Consider the following 17809-nt stretch of genomic DNA (forward strand, 5'->3'; position numbering starts at 1 on the left):
ATTTGTGAATCAAGCATAGATCTCCCTGTTCTCTACAAGTGGATCCTTGGAAACCCTAGTTTCCCACCTTTGTAGTTTATAAGTTTTAGTTAAATAGTTTGCAATTATTCTCTTCCATTCTCCAGATTTAGATTACATCTTCTTTTAGTTCTAGTTTTGGTTACTTCTAAAATACGTACAAGGTTCAGTCCTTGTCGATTTGACCTCAGTCTTACCGAGATTATTTACTACATCGCGACCTTACACTTGGGGTTGTGACTAAGTTTTTGGTGCCATTGACGGGGGCTAACGGTTGCGCTTTTCTGAGATTAGCTAATTTTGGGATTAGTTTAATATTAGGTTTTTATATTTTCTAATTTTAGGATTAGTTTTTTCTGTTTGATTTTTAGATACTAACCTAACTTTCCTATTTTGTAGGATCCTGATATAGACTTTCTAAATTGGTGATCTATTTCTAATTTTTCTATTTTTCTATTTTTAGGATTAGAGTTTATTTTTTGTTTTTAGAAACTTTCTAATTCTAGGATTTCTTTTATTTTTTAGAAACTAACTTGCTTTCTAATTCTAGGGTTTAGAACTTTCCTAATCAGTCTTTTAGAAACTTTCTATTTTCTGTTTTTAGAAATCTTCTTTTTCTAGAAACTAGTTTACTTTTTATTAGAACTTTCTAATTTTAGAGTTCCTATTTTAGAAACTGACTTATTTTGTTTTGTTTTCCAGGACCTAATAATTTGGTAACTTCTTTCTAATTCCCTCTTTCTTTCTAATTCTAGATTTCTATTTCCTTTCTTCCTTTTTAGAATTAGGTTAGAATTTGAATTTGAGGGCTGAGAGTGTTTCATGCCCAAGTGGGTCCATGATAATACTTGACATCTTTTAATTGGAGGATTGGTTAAGGGGTTATCTATCCATTGTAGGATTAGACACCACTTGAGATCCTCAGAGTTAATTGAAGTGATGGTTGCAAATCAACTAGCAAATCCACAACTTCAACCTAGGGCTGAGGAAGTCCAGGATGAGAATGAGGTGCATCAAGCACCCCCGCCTCATACTTTGTGAGATTATTTACAACCGGCAGGGGTGAGTACACCCTCATGCATGGTTTTTTCAGAAAATACTGGACATATGGATATCAAGTCAGGGGTAATTCAACTCCTTCCAAAATTTCATGGGCTTGAATATGAAAATCCATATTTACACCTAAAAGAGTTTGACGAAATTATAGTTACTCTATATTTTCCTAACGTGCCTGACGACACGGTCAGGCTGAAACTCTTTCCCTTTTCCATAAAAGAAAAAGCTAAGATGTGGTTGCATTCACTACGTCCTCGATCTATTGGTAGATGAATTGACATGACATGGGAGTTCATAAAGAAAATTTTCCCATACCATAAGATAAACACCCTTAGAAAGTCGATTATGAACTTCGCCCAAAAGGAAGATGAAACATTCTTCCAATGTTGAGAGTGGTTCAAAGATCTTGTTAGTTCATGCCCACAACATGGTTTTGAAATGTGGCGCATAACGAACTTTTTCTATGATAGACTAACATCTCCCATGTGTCAATTAGTCGGGACAATGTGTAATGGAGAATTTATGAATAAAAGTGTCGATAAGGTGTGAGACTATTTTGATAAGCTTGCTGAAAACACCCAATCATGGGACATCTCCCCAAAACCAAGCACCATGTCTAGGCTGACTCAATCCAAAGAAAGGGGTGGAATGTATCTCCTAAAAGAGGGTGATGATATCAGTGCTAAAGTGGCTAATCTTACTAGGAAACTCGAGGCCATGGAATTAAAGAAGGAAAAGGCTAAGGAAACTGTTTGCGGTATTTGTGCTTGCGACATTCACACAACTAAAAATTGTCCAACAATACCTGCCTTTCAAGAGGTGTTGAATGAACAATCCAATGCCGTGAACAATTACTAAAGACCTGTTAATGGACCTACCTCTAATACATTCAATCCTAGTTGGAGAAATCATCCAAACTTCAGTTAGAGGAATGGACAAACTGCTACCCCTCAAGGTTTCTTTAATCAAATTCCACATCAAGAGAAACCTCAAGAGGACCCGGTTCTAAAACATCTTCAAAAGCAAGAGCTTTTCATTCAGGGTATGCTACAAGCCTTTCAAGACATCACAAAGGCCATACAAAGACTTGATACTAAAAGTGCGATTGGGAATAAGGGGAGCCTTCCAACTCATCCTCTTCCTAATCCAAAACCATAATATAAAGTTAACGACCGAAGCTCTTTAAATTAGATGGAGCAAGCTAAATCTATCACCATGCACTCTTAGGAGTGGGAAGACCATTGACAAAACTATTTCGGTTAGGACCGAAAAGCCTAGGGACCTGGAAGAGGACAACAAGGATAGACCGAACATTGCTCCACAAGAATTAGAATCAGAACCTCAAGGGAAGCCGATTGCTCCATTTCCCCAATGATTGGTTGCACCAAAACCTCTCTCTAACTCTCAGGACATTCTAGAGGTGTTGAAACAAGTGAAGGTCAAATTCTTCTACTGGATGCGGTTAAACAAATACCTTCATATGCTAAAATTTTGAAAGACTTATGTACAACCAAAAGACGGAAAAATATTTAAAAGAAAATCTTCTTAACTGAGAAAGTGAGTGACATTCTAGAGGTGTTGAAATAAGTGAAGGTTAATATTTCTCTACTGCATGCAGTTAAACAAATATCTTCATATGCCAAATTTCTGAAAGACTTATGTACGACCAAACGATGACCAAATATTTAAAAGAAAATCTTTTTAACTGAGAAAGTGAGTGCCATACTAAAGAAAGATGTGCCACAGAAATTCAAAGATCCTGGTAGCCCAACCATACCTTGTGTAATTGAGAACTATTAAATTGAGTATGCACTTCTTGACTTAGGAGCAAGCGTAAATCTGATTCCCTACTTGATCTACAAAAAGTTTGGTTTGGGTGAATTGAAACCCGCCCTAACCACATTACTACTTACTGATCGCTCAGTTCGTGTACCGAGAGTGATAATTGAGGATGTGTTGGTCCAGGTTGACAGATTCTACTACCCAGTAGATTTTATCATCCTGGATATGGAACCCATCAGTAACATGAGCATTCAGATTCCTGTCATTCTTGGTCGCCCATTCCTTGCCACTTCAAATGTAATCATTAATTGCAGGAATGGAGTCATGAGTATGTCTTTCGGGAATATGATATTAGAGTTAAATATCTTTTTTAATACTGGCAGATGGTTAGAGGATGATGACGATTTCCATGACATTAACATGATTGACTCTTTCGTGGAAGATAAAATGTATTTGACCTTATCCTCTGACCCTCTAGAGACATGCTTAGCCAACTCACATGATTTTAATAATGACATGATTAGGGAGATGGGTGCCATGCTTGATACTGTGCCGGTACTTAAAATTAACCAGTGGAGGCCACAATTTGAAGAGTTGCCCCAAACTGATGAAGTGCCTCTGCCGTCTAACCTTAAGGCATCAAAGCCTGACCTAAAACCTTTGCCCTCTGATTTGAAATATGTCTATTTAGGTCAAGATGAGACATTCCCGGTGGTGATTTCTTCCCACCTTAAGCAAGAACAGGAGAGTATGCTCATATCTACTCTCATTGAGCATAAGGGAGCCCTTGAATGGACGATTGTAGACCTCAAGGGAATTGACCCGTTAGTTTGTATTCAACACATTTATCTCGAGGATAATGCGAAGACCTCTCGGCAATCACAATGTAGACTAAATCCAAACATGAAGGAAGTGGTTAAGGCTGAGGTTCTTTAATTATTGGATGTGGGTATCATATACCCTATATTCGATAGTCAATGGGTGAGTCGAACTCAGGTGGTTCCCAAGAAGTCTGGAATCACCATCGTAGCTGTTGATGCAATTTATGGCTTACCCCCTTTAGCACTTGAGCACTTGCATAGGAAGAGAACAAAGGAGACCCTGACTAGTTCAGGGGACCCTCCAATGCCTAAGTCAGGCCTGAAATCTGGGTCTAATAGTAGAGGTTTAGGGGCGAGATCTGTGTGCGCGTACCTCTCACCGTGGGTAGGTCCTCTATTTATAGAGGTGGCGTAATGTCGTAGCGTCAGAATCTTTCCCTAGAGTGGATTAATCATTATCTTAGAGGATTCTGAGATCTTCCATCTCCTAGATTTTTGGAATTGGAGTTTATCTTTTGAGGATCTCAGAAAGAGACCTTGATATTAAGCCATCTTCTTAGCTCGACTTGGATGAGAATAACTGATGAGGCTTGGATAACCGTTTGCTCGGCCAATCTATTGATTGATGACATATTGTGAATGTTGATCCTTGATCAGTGTAAGTATGGTCGACCCATAATCAACTACTACCGACTGTAGGCCGATCCATGGCTGACTTAGAGGATAGGCCGTGCTGGGGTAGGGCCAAGTCAGTCTGACCTATGCTTGGTTTATAACTGACCTATGTATATAGTCAACATGAAGTCACCTCTGAAGGACCCTTTTGAGTGTCCATAAAGGTGTATCGACCTCCTTGGAGGTCTCGCCTCATGGCTTTGGACATGTGGGCCTCGGTCAGGCTCGACGCCTGGTGAGTCTGCGCCATGTCAGTAGAGCTGGTCCATTCCATAAATTGACTTATTGACTTATCATATTTTCCTCCAACAGTAAGGCCCCTACTCCTTGTGCCAACTTATAAAGGCCAAGGAGTAGATTGGTGTTGGGTTGGATTATGCATGGTTCGAATTTATGATGGAACAGTTAATGTTGGTATGACGGTTAGCTTGAATACTGAAGTGGACTACCTAGTCTTTAACACGCGTCGATTCAATTTTTGAGGCTGCATGAGTGAGAGGTCGTCGTTTCAGCGGTGGAGCGGATGAGCGGTGGATGCGTGGTAGGGCGTTTGATGACAGAACCACATGGCGTATGACATTGCACCACGTGTCAGACTGGGGAGCTCGAGGGGGCATCGAGTTGGCTTATCCTTTAATGTGGGCACCACGTGGCACCACTATAAAAGGATCACCCTAGCCCCTGAATCGATCCCATTTCTATGCCTCTTTTCTCCTTTTTCTATCCTTTCGCTTTCTCTACCCTCTTTGCATTTTTCTGCTGTCATCGCAAACTCCGGTGAGCATTTTTCTCCTTCCCTTTCATTTAATTTTAAACAATCTTAAGCTCCTTAAGCCCTCGAGAGGGAGTATAAAATGACGTGGGTGGAACGAGCAGCTTTTGGGCCACTTCGGAACCACCCTCGTTGCTGGTGGAGATGGTGGCCAGTGCTAATGCTGCATTCTGACATTCACAAAGGGGATGGAGTCCCTGGGGTAGAGGCCGGTGGCATCTATTGGGACATCTGACTCATCTCTTAGGCGGGGAGCAATAATAGAAACTACTCCAGGCAGGCCCAACCCCCCTGATGTGGGCGAGGACGATGAAGTTGAGGAAGCCGACGAAACTGTAGCTGAAAAAGCTTCGGCCAAGGAAGGACCGAGGGGGCCAGTACCCTCAGTTTTGATTGAGGACGACTTGCTTCGGATCCAGGTCGGATATCATATCCCTGACTCTATCGGCCTTAGCCTTCCTCGGCCGAATAAACTACCCCACTAACCCCCTTCGGGGGCGGTCACAATTTTCTGCCACTACAGGATATCTCTCGGCATCTTCTGGGCTTGCTTGGTCTGGCTTTGAGGCAAATAGTTCCGAACAGGTGGAGGGACTTGTTCAGTTGTGCAGTCCTGTGGGCTAAGATGGATCAGCCAGCATTGACTATGAACAAGTTCCTCCATCTGTACCACGTGCGGCCGAATTCTTAGCAGCCCAGTTGGTATTACTTTTTCTCTTGGTAGAAGAAAGGAGGAGTGTTGATAACCGACCCTCCTTCCTCCAACAAATCTAGAGGGATCGATGGTTCTGGGCTTGCAGTCGCTGGGAGATGGCCGGATTGGAGCCATTCATGCCCTTTGTTCCTTGAGTTTTTTTTTGAGCCAGGTGACTTAGCATTCGTTAGTTTTCCTTCTTGATTGGCTAAACCTTTTTAATGTGTCTTCTGACCGTCTGTGCTCCTTCAGTCCTCCTCGCACATCGTCTAGGAGTTGGACCAAGCTCGGAGGCTCGAATCAGGAATTTGAGAGCACTGGACCCGGAGACGAGGTCTTGCAAAAGCTTCTTCAACTAGAGCGTCTTTTTGAGTTAGGCTTAGATTTGGCCTCGACTAGTATGACACATAGCTGAGCATTAGTACTGGGCATAACACCCATTTTCTCAATTTTTTTCTGATACTTGTTGAAAATTATTTCTGACGCAGAGATGTCTGAGGCTCGTCCGACTCTTCGTCCTCCTTTTAAGATAAAGGCTACTCCTCGGGCCAAGCCTCGGGTCGATACTCGGCCCTCGAAGAGGTAGAGGGTGGCCTCCAAGAGCTAGGGGAAGGTCACCCAGCCCCCTCCGACCATCATAGAAGTCACAAAAAAGGTACAGAGGTGGCGGTGGCGGCTCCATCCGAGCCTCGGGAGGTTCCCGAGCCAGGACTTGTTGCAAAATAGGTCCTTGAGAGGAGAGAGGAAGTGGAAGGGGATGAGCCCTCCAGTGGAGAGGCGACCGAGGGAGAAAGGATGGGCTTCCTTAGGAGTGTCGAAGGGATTCTCTATTAGGTGAGTTACTAGAGGACCAAAGAGGATTTTGCTGACCTCTTTGAGTCCTCCATGGAACAGACGCTCGCCAAAATGATGAGGATGCTTCTTATGGTAAGGGCGAATTCTGCCCTTCGCTCAGCTTTTTCATTCGATGATAACTCTTTATATTTTTTACAATTTGTGTAGTGTGCGTTGAAGGCCAGTGCGAGCGGTCTAAGGCCAACAAGTGCGCGGATGAGGTCGAGGCTTGGCTGGCAACCGCTGAGGCTCGGTCTGTCACTATAACGGCTGATCTGTCCTCGACAATTGTGTCCCTTAATGAGGCCGTGATAGAGAATACTCACTTAGCCTCATGATTGGAAGAGGCTAGGGTGGCACACGACTAATGCCACGCTGGGTTCGTCCGAGCCTATGAAGTGGTGAACCGGCTCATGATGGAGACCAAGGCCACTCTTGTTGTTATGCAAGATCAGGCATGGGAGCCGAGATGAGTGGAGGTTGTAAAAGCCTTTCTCTCGTCCTAATCTTTCACGAAAGTGCGATATCATCTTTATCGAGATGGTTACATTGAGTGTGTAAGGTTGGTGAGGGAGAGAATTCCTCAGCTCGACCTCTCTGGCTTTGACGAGAGCGGGTCAGGATCCGGTGACCCGAGCACTGAGAGGGACATTAATCTCAAGGATGAGTAGGCTGTAGTTGGTCCTTCGGCGATCATGGTCAATCCCGAGGCAACTTCTAAGGCTTCTCCTGAGTTGGCTCCTGATGAGGCGACTAGGCCTTAAAGTTGAGTTTGCGGAGTAAAATTCCTTTCTGCTCCCTTTTTAAGCTTCAAGTACTTCAAGCATGTCAAGTGTTGAGATCGAGAGCATCTGCAACCCCGAGCGTCGCTGACCCTCGATACTTATGCATTTTGTGCCTTTCCTTCTCTCTTAATGTAAATTGATGTACATGATGATACACTCCTGATGTAAATCTTATTCTGATCAATGAATACACTTTTCCCTGTATGCAATTGTCTGATTTACATGGTTATGAATTTTTGCATGTTTATCAATAAAACTTAGGTGATGTTTCATCTGTTGAGTGACTTAGGGATAGTATATCTTAAGATGATTGACATTTCAGGGATGAGGTAGTAATTAGCCAGTTAAGTCTACCAATCGATATGTGCCAGGTCAAATGACATTTTCAATTACATAAGGTCCTTCCTAATTAGGCCCCAACGTACATGCACTGACCTCTTTAGTGTTCTAGAATGTCTTTTGAAGGACCAAGTCCCCAACTCAGAATCTTCTTACTTTAACTTGGCCATTGTAGAATCGTGACACTTGCTATTGGTGGATGATCATCTGGAGCTGAGCTTGTTCTCTATGTTCATCCAGGAGATTAAGGCCAATCTCCAAGAGTTAACCGGGGTGATAGCTTCTGACCCGTATGTCAAGGAGAACGGGGTTTCCCCTGTCGCAGTTCGAGTTGTAGTTCGATAGGCCCACAGAACTTTTGAAAGTTCCTCGGCCCAAGTTCCCTTGGCCCAGTCGAGCTTAGTTTGGAGATGCTATTTTATGATCTTGTTGATGGCTTTGACCTGGCCGTTTGCCTGAGGATGGTGAGGAGATGAATATACATTTCTGATTACGAGGTTCTCGCACATCTCTTGGTATTGTTTATTGTCGAACTATTTCCCATTGTTGGAGACGATAGTTTGAGGCACACCAAATCGATAGATGATGTTTTTCTAAACAAAGTTGATGATTTTTTACTCTGTTATCTTGGCTAATGGTTCAGCTTTTGCCCATTTGGTGAAATAATCTATGGCAACGATGATGAACTTCATCTGACCCTTTCCCATAGGAAAAGGTCCGATGATGTCGATCTCCCACTGAGCGAAAGGTTACGGGCCGACCATAGGGTTGAGCTCTTCAGGTGGTTATTAAGGGATGGTTGAAAACCTCAGGCATTTTTCATAGCTCTGGATGAGCTTCCGTGCATCATGTTAGATGGTTGGGCAATAATACCCTTGTCGTATCACCTTATGAGCCAAGGGCCGTCCTCCAGAATGATTTCCACAGATACCTTCATGTATCTCCCTTAGGATGTAGTCAGCCTCGCCTGGGCATAAGCACCTTAACAGAGGCACGTAATATCCTTTCTTATATAGTATCCCATTAAGCAAGGTGTAACGGGCGGATTGGATCTTCAGTCATCTCACTTCAGCTCAGTCTTCAGGTAGCTTGTCTGCTTCGAGGTAACGAATGATAGGATCGACCCAAGAGGGTCCTAAATCAATTAGGAATACAGTTGCAGCCTTGGTCTCGTTGATGCTTGGCTTGGCAACATACTCGATCGGGACGGGCCTAGGGATCACATCTTTGTCAACTATAGCGAGCTTAGCCAATAAGTCAGCTTGGGCATTCTTTGCTCGTGGGATCTGGATGATGGTACAGTGTTGAAAACCGCCGATAAGTTCCTTTGCTTTCTGGAGGTAATCCTTCACCTGTTCTTTCCTGGTTTGGTAGACATTAGATATTTGATTGATGACCAATTGTGAGCCACTGTATACGTCGAGATGAGTGACCCCCAAGCTGGCCGTTAAACGAAGTCTAAGGAGCAGTGGTTCATATTCCACCATGTTGTTGGAAGCTTGACATCTGAGTCTCAAGGCATACTGCATGCATGTATGATTGGGAGTTTTCAGGATGACTCCTGCCCCGCTTGCCTTGGAGTTGGATGAACTGTCGACATAAAGTCGCTAATGGGGTTGGGTGGGTGGGGAAGCGGAATTGGACTGTTTTGAATTCGGAACATCGGCTAAGCTTTCAGGTGGATCGACCTGGTGAGGATCGACCATGATTGGCTTGGACTGCTGTGTAACTTCAACTATAAAGTCAGCTACTGCTTGACCTTTGATAGCGATTCGGGGCTGGTAGTGAATGTTGAATTCTCTTAGTTTGATTGCCCATTTAGTGAGGCGTCCAGATGCTTCCAGCTTTTGAAGTATCTACCATAACAGTTGGTCGGTCAAAATAATAATCGAATGGGCCTAGAAGTACGACCATACGCGTCAGGAAGAGATAACTAGTGCTAGGGCCACTTTTTCCAAGATTGGATATCTTGTTTCTATGGGGACTAGTGCTTTGATGACGTAGTAAACTGGAAACTGCTTCCCCTCATATTCACAAATCAGAACCGAGTAAATAGCTGCGTCGGACACTACTAAGTAGATCAACAGAGTTTCGCCTGACTCGGGCTTGGAGAGCAGTGGTGGTGATCCCAAATACTGTTTCAACTGCTGGAAGGCTGTTTCGCACTCTTCTGTCCAGTTCACCATTTGCCAACCCTTCAACTATTTGAAGAAAGGAAGACATTTATTGTGGCTCGAGACACGAAGCGATTAAGGGTAGTAACTCTCTCGGTCAGTCGTTGAATATCTTTGATTATCTTTGGTGAGTCCATAATGAGCAGAGCCTGTATCTTATCTGGATTTGCCTCGATCCCTCGCTGGCTGACCAAAACTCTGAGAAACTTACCCGAGCCTATGTCGAACATGCACTTACTTAGGTTTAACTTCATCTGGTATTTGTGGAGGATGAGGAACATCTCTTTAAGATTTTGATGTGCTCGGTTGCTTTCATACTCTTGACGAGCATGTCATCAATGTATACTTCCATCATCCACCCTATTTGTTGGGTGAACATTTCATTGACCAACCTTTGGTAGGTCGCTAAGCATTCTTTAAACCAAATGGTATCACTCGGTAACAATAAAGACCTTTGTCAGTGACAAAGGTGGTTTTCTATTTATCAGAGGGTTGCATTACAATCTGGTTATGCCCTGAGTAGGCATCCATAAAACTAAGTAATTCGTGCCCCATAGTACTGTCGACTAACTGGTCGATCCTAGGGAGAGGAAAACTATCCATTGGGCAGGCTTTGTTTAGGTCGATGTTATCCACACAGACCTGCCACTTCCCATTGGTCTTTTCGATGAGCACAATGTTAGCCACCCAGTCGGGGTAGTACACTTCTTTGACAAATTTAGCCTTGAGGAGCTTGCTTACCTCTTCCTCAATGATGGCATCCTCTTCGGGCCGAGGGCACACTGCTTCTGTTGGATCGGCTTGTAGGTCGGATCGATGTTGAGATAGTGACTGATGATCGAAGGATCGATCTTGTGCATATCTTTGTGTGACCATGCGAAGATGTCGACGTATCGGCGTAGTAAGGCCACTAACCTTTCTTTCAGTAGCGGAGTCAAAGACGAGCCAACTCGAATGGTTCTAGAAAGGTCAGACTCATCCATAGGGACCTGGACAAGGTCTTCTACCGGTTGGCCTTGTTCGGGAGCTTCATCACGTGGGTCCAAGGACTCGATCGTCGTTACTTCGGATGAAGCTTTTAAGGCAGTGGTGTAACAATGCCGAGCATCGTGCTGATCTTCCTTGATGAATCTAACTCCTAACTCGGTCGGGAACTTCATGAGCAGGTTGTATGTCGAAACTACCACTCAGAGAAGACAAAGTGAAGGATGGTCGAGAATACCACTGTAGACCAAAGATTGGTCGACTATCAGAAAGTTGACCATAGTTGTTGCTTGGTTCAACACATCCCCAGTGGTGAGTGGGAGCTGAATGATTCCCTCGGGTAGGACTCGCCCACCTAAGAATCCAATCAAAGGAGTTCAGACGGGATGCAATGCATATCATTCGATGCTCATTTTATTAAATGCCTAGGTGAATAGCACGTCTACGGATGACCCTGTATTGATGAGGACCCTGAAGAGTTTGTGATTAGTGATTGTGATAGTGATGACCAAAGCATCATCATGTGGATGATGGATGACTTGGCCGTCGGCCTTGGTAAAGGTCACATTATACTTTTCCAGTTTCCTTTCCTTCAAGGGCCGAGTTAGGACCATGATCTCAAACTCAGGTCGACTCAAATTTCTTGCATGGGTTTTCTGAGCATTTTTTGAGTCATCTCTTCTCTTGTGACCATCGACGATGGTTCGAATTTCTTCTAATGATCGGTTTTCACTCGAGCGTTCTTCTGGTGTAGCGGTCTTATTGGCTCCTTAGTCCACGTGCTCATCAAGATGACCTTCACGAATGAGCCTTTCAATTTCCTCTTTCAGAGTGTACCAATCACACGTGTTGCATCCATGATCATGGTGAAAGTGGCAATATTTGTTTTTGTTGCGTTAGTCAGGATTGCCACGCAATTTGCTCGACTAGTTGACGAATCGTTCACCTTTTATCTCCATCAGGACTTATTTCTGGGGCTTATTGAGTGGAGTGTAGTTGGCGAACTTGCTGTCTGGTCATTTGCTCGACCTTCACTCGTCTTGAGGTGGATCTTGCTTATGCTTTTTGCCAGTATTGACTAACTTGGTGTCCTTTTTTGCCGATCCCTTGGCCAAGGAGTTTTTGTTCTCATGAGATTCTGGTTTCCTCGACATTGAAGTACTTCTGCGATCGGGCCATGAACTCAGCCAAAGTGGAAGGAGGATTTATATCTAGGGAAGAAAGAAATGACTTGTCTCTTACCCCCTGCATAATGGAATTTAGGGCTATTTCATCCGACTGTTTTCAGAACTGTAATGACTTGAGGTTGAAACGCTGAATGTAGTCTTTGAGGAGCTCTTCGTCTTTCTAGATCACGTTGTTGCGATGGGCCGAGGCTTTGAGCCTTTTCTTGCCCCCAATGAAGTTTGCAACGAAGGCCTCGCTTAGTTCATCGAATGAGCTAATGGACCTCAGTTTCAATTGTTTAAACCAGAGTTGGGCAGCATCGGTTAAGGTGAGCGAGAAAGCGTGACACATTACCTCATTCGAGGTGTCATGTAACTCCATATAAGTACGAAAGGACTGAATATGTTCAGTAGGGTCAACTTTCCCTCTGTACGATGTAATTTGAGGTAGGTGAATCCGATCTGGGAGCCGAGCGTGTATTATGTCTGCCATGAATGGTGATTCTTTCTCTTCTAGACTGGATGCATTGCTTGTCTAATTTTGCTTCATATCTATAATTTCTTTTTTCAGCGCTATGAATGCAGCCTTCCAGGGTGCTTCTTATTTGCCGTTTCCTTGGTCAGGATTGGTTGCGTCTCCTTTGATCTATCTCGTGCCAAAGGTCGGAAGCGGGTAGCGAAGCTGTTTTCGAGACGTGAGTCGGAACGGGCTTGGGAGGCCCTTGATGCTGGCATGTTAAGGAACAGCCTGGGGTGCAGGCAGTTGAGGATTGACGAACTGTTGAACATCATTCGACCACTCTCCCCCTGAAATGGGCTACTGCATTTGTGGAGGCTGCATCCTTTCTAGCATCTGCTTCATGTAGTTTATGTCGGTTCTTATATCTCCGACCTCTCTTTCCAGCGAATCACGTTGCCTGCTCCTTTCGGTGTCCCACTGTCCATACCTAGATGGACCAAGGGTGGCTCGATGAGTCAGAGAGCCTTGACAGCTCTCTTGTCATTCTGGTTGGTCCACAGTTTGTCGTTTGCATTCCACAACGGTAAGGTTGCGATTGGAATTGCTTCTAGAGGGGTTTGGGTTTTCTTCTTCCCTCTTGCATGGCAACTCGTAGTGCGTTGATAGTGCGAAACATGACTTGCAATGTCGTTCCCACAGACGATGCCAATCTGTTAATGCAATTTCTGGCTCACCCCCTTTAGCACTCGAACACCTGCACAGGAAGAGAATAAAGGAGACCCTGACTAGTTTAGGGGACCCTCCAATGCCTAAGTCAGGCCCGGAATCTGGGTCTAACAGTAAAGGTTTAGGGGAGAGATCTATGTGTGCGTACCTCTCATCATGGGTAGGTCCTCTATTTATAGAGGTGGTGTAATCTCGTAGCGTCAGGATCTTTCCTTGGAGTGGATTGATCGTTATATTAGAGGATTCCAAGATCTTTGATCTCCTAGATTTCTGGAATTAGAGTTTATCTTCCGAGGATCTCGGAAAGAGATCTTGATATTAAGTCATCTTCTTGGCTTGGCTTGGACGAGAATAATTGATGAGTCTTGGCTAACCATTGGCTCAGCCAATTTGTTGATTGATGGCATATTGTGAATGTTGATCCTTGATCAGTGTGGGTATGGTCGACCCATAATCTACCTACTACTGACTGTAGGCTGACCCATGGTCGACCTGGAGGATAGGTCGTGCTGGGGTAGGGCCAAGTCAGTCCGACCTACGCTTGGTTTATAGCTGACTTATGTATATAGTCAGCGTGAAGTTACCTCTAAAGGACCCTTTTGAGTGTTAGTAAAGGTGTATCGACCTCCTTAGAGGTCTGACACATGGCTTTAGACATGTGGGCCTCGGTCAGGCTCGGCACATGGTGAGTCAGGGCCATGTTAGTGGAGTTAGTCCATTCCATAAGCTGACTTATTAACTTGTCATATTTTTCCCCCAACAGTAGACAATGCCAATGATAAACTCGTGCCAACTAGAGTTACTACTGGTTGGAGAATGTGCATTGACTACAGAAAGTTGAATACCGTCAAAAGGAAGTACCACTTTCCTTTGCCCTTCATTGATCAAATTTTTGAAAGGCTAGCTAGTCATTCATATTACTGTTTCCTTGACGGGTATTCGAGCTACAACCAGATAGAAATAGTCCCTGAAGATTAGGAAAAGGCCACATTCACATGTCCTTTTGGCACCTGTGCCTACCGAAGGATGCCATTCGAACTATGTAATGCCCTTGCCACTTTTCAACGATGCATGATAAGTATTTTTTCTGACATGGTGGGGAAATATCTAAAGGTCTTCATGGATGACTTCTCTGTCTTTGGTCCATCTTTCAGCAACTGCTTAGATAATCTTAAATGTGTGCTGAAAAGATGTGAAGAAAAAAATTTGGAACTCAATTGGGAGAAGTGTCATTTCGTGGTTTGTAAGGGAATTGTCCTTAGACATATCATCTTATCCAAGGAAATTGAGGTAGACAAGGCTAAAATCGATCTTATCTCTAACCTACCTCCACCCAAGAACATACGAGACGTGCGATCCTTCTTAGGACACACCGACCTTTATAGGAGATTCATAACGGACTTTAGTCATCTCTCTCATCCTTTATATAATTGATTTCAGAAGGATGCACCATTCGAGTGGACTGAGCAATGCTAGGAAGCTTTTACTAAGTTCAAGGGCATGTTAACCATTGCACCTATCATGCAGCCACCCAATTGGTGCCTTCCTTTTGAACTTATGTGCGACGCGTCTCACTATGCTCTTAGGGCAGTTTTAGGCCAGAGAAAAGAAAAGAAGCCATACGTTATTCATTACGTAAGTAGAACTCTAAATCCTACCCAAGTGAACTACTCGACTATGGAAAGGGAACTCTTAGCCGTAGTTTTTGCTTTGGACAAATTTAGGTCCTACTTAATTGGATTCAAGATCGTTTAAATAGATCATGCGATGCTCAAGTATCTTCTTTCTAAGAATGATGCTAAGCCCCGCTTGATTAGATGGATCCTCCTACTCCAAGAATTTGATAGACAACATAGTGGCTGACCATCTTTCCTGCCTTGATCTCCCTAATTCTCTTGAGATGATACATATCAATGACATGTTCTTTGACAAATAACTGTTTAAAGTTTCCCATTCACCTTGATTTGCTGATATTGCTAATTATTTTGCTACAGGTTTCACACCATCACATTGGACTGCGCAAGATAAGAAGAAAATTTTCATCAAGGTGTGCGAATTCTTCTGAGATGATCCGTATTTGTTTAAATATTGCCCAGACCAAATCTTAAGGAGATGTGTACTGAACAATGAACACCAAAGTGTCATCTCCTTCTGTCACTCTCAAGCCTGTAGTGGTTACTTTTCTACTAAAAAGACCACGGCCAAGATTCTGCATTATGGTTTTTACTGGCCCACCATGTTCAAGGACACTCATGAATTTTGCAAGGCTTGTGAGCATTGTTAAAAATTGGGAGCATTATCCTGTCGAAATATGATGCCTTTGAACCCCATCCTTATAACAGAAGCATTTGATTGCTAGGGCATCGATTTCATGGGACCATTCCTCCAATCTTTTGGTCATTTATACATTTTACTCATAGTAGACTATGTCACTGAATGGGTCGAAGCGATTCCATGTCAAAACAATGACCATCAAATGGTCATTAAATTCTTAAAAGAGAACATCCTTTCCCGGTTCAGAATGCCTTGAGCCACATTTTTGTAATAGGCCATTCGCGAACTTAATGAAGAAATATGGCATCTCTCACAAGGTGAGCACTCCATACCACCCACAAACAAGTGGGAAAGCTGAGATTTTCAATAGAAAAATTAAACAAATTTTAGAAAAGATGGTTAACCCTGACCGTAAGGATTGGTCAATCCGATTGACCGATGCCTTATGGGCTTACCGTACCACATTTAAGATCCCTATTGGAGTGTCTCCCTTTAGATTTATCTATGGGAAGGCTTGCCATTTGCCTGTGGAGTTGGAACATAGAGCCTACTGGGCAATCAAAAATATGAATTTTAATTTGGACAATGCTGGCTCGCTATGCAAACTTCAGTTGAATGAATTCGAAGGAATCCGAAACAATGCGTTCGAGAATTCGAGAATTTATAAGGACAAGATGAAGACATTTGATGACCAACACATTCTTCGAAAATCATTCACACCAGGTTAGAAGGTCCTTTTGTATAATTCTCGATTACATCTCTTTCTAAGCAAACTCCGATCTCGTTAGACGGGCTCTTTCACTGTTATCAATGTTTATCCTCATGGGGCTGTTGAGATTCGAAATCCAAACAATGGCAATGAATTCAAAGTGAATGGACATCAATTAAAGCTATTTATTGAGAAATTTGATTTAGAGGATATGTCCATACCTTTGAATGATCCTGTTTATCAGGATTGATCTCCTAGTTTGACGGAGGTGTAGTTAGGTTTTCTGTTTTATGTTCAAAGATAGTTTGCTTTATGCCATTTTAGGATAGTTGGCTTTATGCTATTTAAGATAGGGTGCTTTCCATTTATTCTAGGATAGTTTGCTTTCTGTTGGTTTAACTCTTATGCTGACCCACTCTCACGTTGAGACCATTGGAAAAACCTCTTGATTCCTTCCTCAGGTACTACCTTTCCATCACTTCTCCTTTACTTTCGTTGTTTCATGTGCATTGCATGCTTATTTCTTTTACATTGAGGACAGTGTAGATTTTAGGTTGGGGATGGGAGATTAGGTTACCTAATTAGTGTTTTCTCAGTCTTGAGCAAAAATTGTGGCAGATTTTTTAAATTTTTTTTGAAAATTTTGTGAATTTAAGTGATTTTGAAGGCCATCCTTTCTTTAGAAGTATAAGATACTTAATGTTGGTGATTTATGACTTTGAATTCAGTTACCTGTTAGATTTCACAGTTAAGTTTGAATTATTAATTTGTGATTAGAAATTTTAAACATTGATTGAGTCATGACCACACATGTCACATCTAGCTTACACATTAAGGTGCCCGTTTGATATTAAATTGTTAACTTGGTTATCACGAAGCATGGAAGGAACCAGCTGGGGGAATTTGTCTATCACGTTCAATGAGCATATATATATATATATATATATATATAAATAAATAAAAAATAGAAAAGAATACTCAGCTAAAAAACAGTTGTCATCGAAAACGGCTACCTATTAAAGATCTTTAAAAAGGTTGACATAGCATGAAGCCATCGATGAAAAAATCAAAAGCTGGAAGAACAAAAAGGCTAAACTGTAAGGAAAGTTTCAGTTTAGGTTCTGTTATCCGGAATGATATTTTTTATTATCAATGTTATCATGAGAATTGACAATTGGACCTTTAATTGTGATAAGTCAAGGTCACACTCTGCACACATGGAACTCAATGTTTAGAATTGTTCTAATTGATGGATTAATACATTGAACTTGACCGTGAAATTTACCAATTACTCGAGTTTAAGAGCAAATAAGACTCAACATTAATGTATCTTAGAATTTTATTTTCTAGATCGATGTTCAAAAATCACTTGAGTTTATAAAAATTGTCCTGTAATTCTCAGAATATTTTTTGCATACTTTGCTTGGGACTAGCAAAATGCTGGTTAAGGATTGTGTTGGGGGTTAAGTATTGCATATCAGACCCTAGTTATTACTTGGTTTTATGAACATGATAATGCTTAACTTTCTTTTTTAATCAT

General features: G+C 42.6%; 1 non-coding gene across 1 annotated transcript; it reads right to left on the minus strand.

Moving 5' to 3' along the window:
* Nucleotides 1-1401: 1401 nt before the first annotated feature.
* On the minus strand, nt 1402-1508 carry LOC131228348 (small nucleolar RNA R71). Its single transcript, XR_009162854.1, has one exon. It is a non-coding gene; the product is annotated as a small nucleolar RNA R71 (small nucleolar RNA).
* Between the last annotated feature and the right edge of the window lie 16301 nt (nt 1509-17809).

Source organism: Magnolia sinica, chromosome 15 (genome assembly GCF_029962835.1).
Source record: "Magnolia sinica isolate HGM2019 chromosome 15, MsV1, whole genome shotgun sequence".
NCBI classification, from domain to species: domain Eukaryota; kingdom Viridiplantae; phylum Streptophyta; class Magnoliopsida; order Magnoliales; family Magnoliaceae; genus Magnolia; species Magnolia sinica.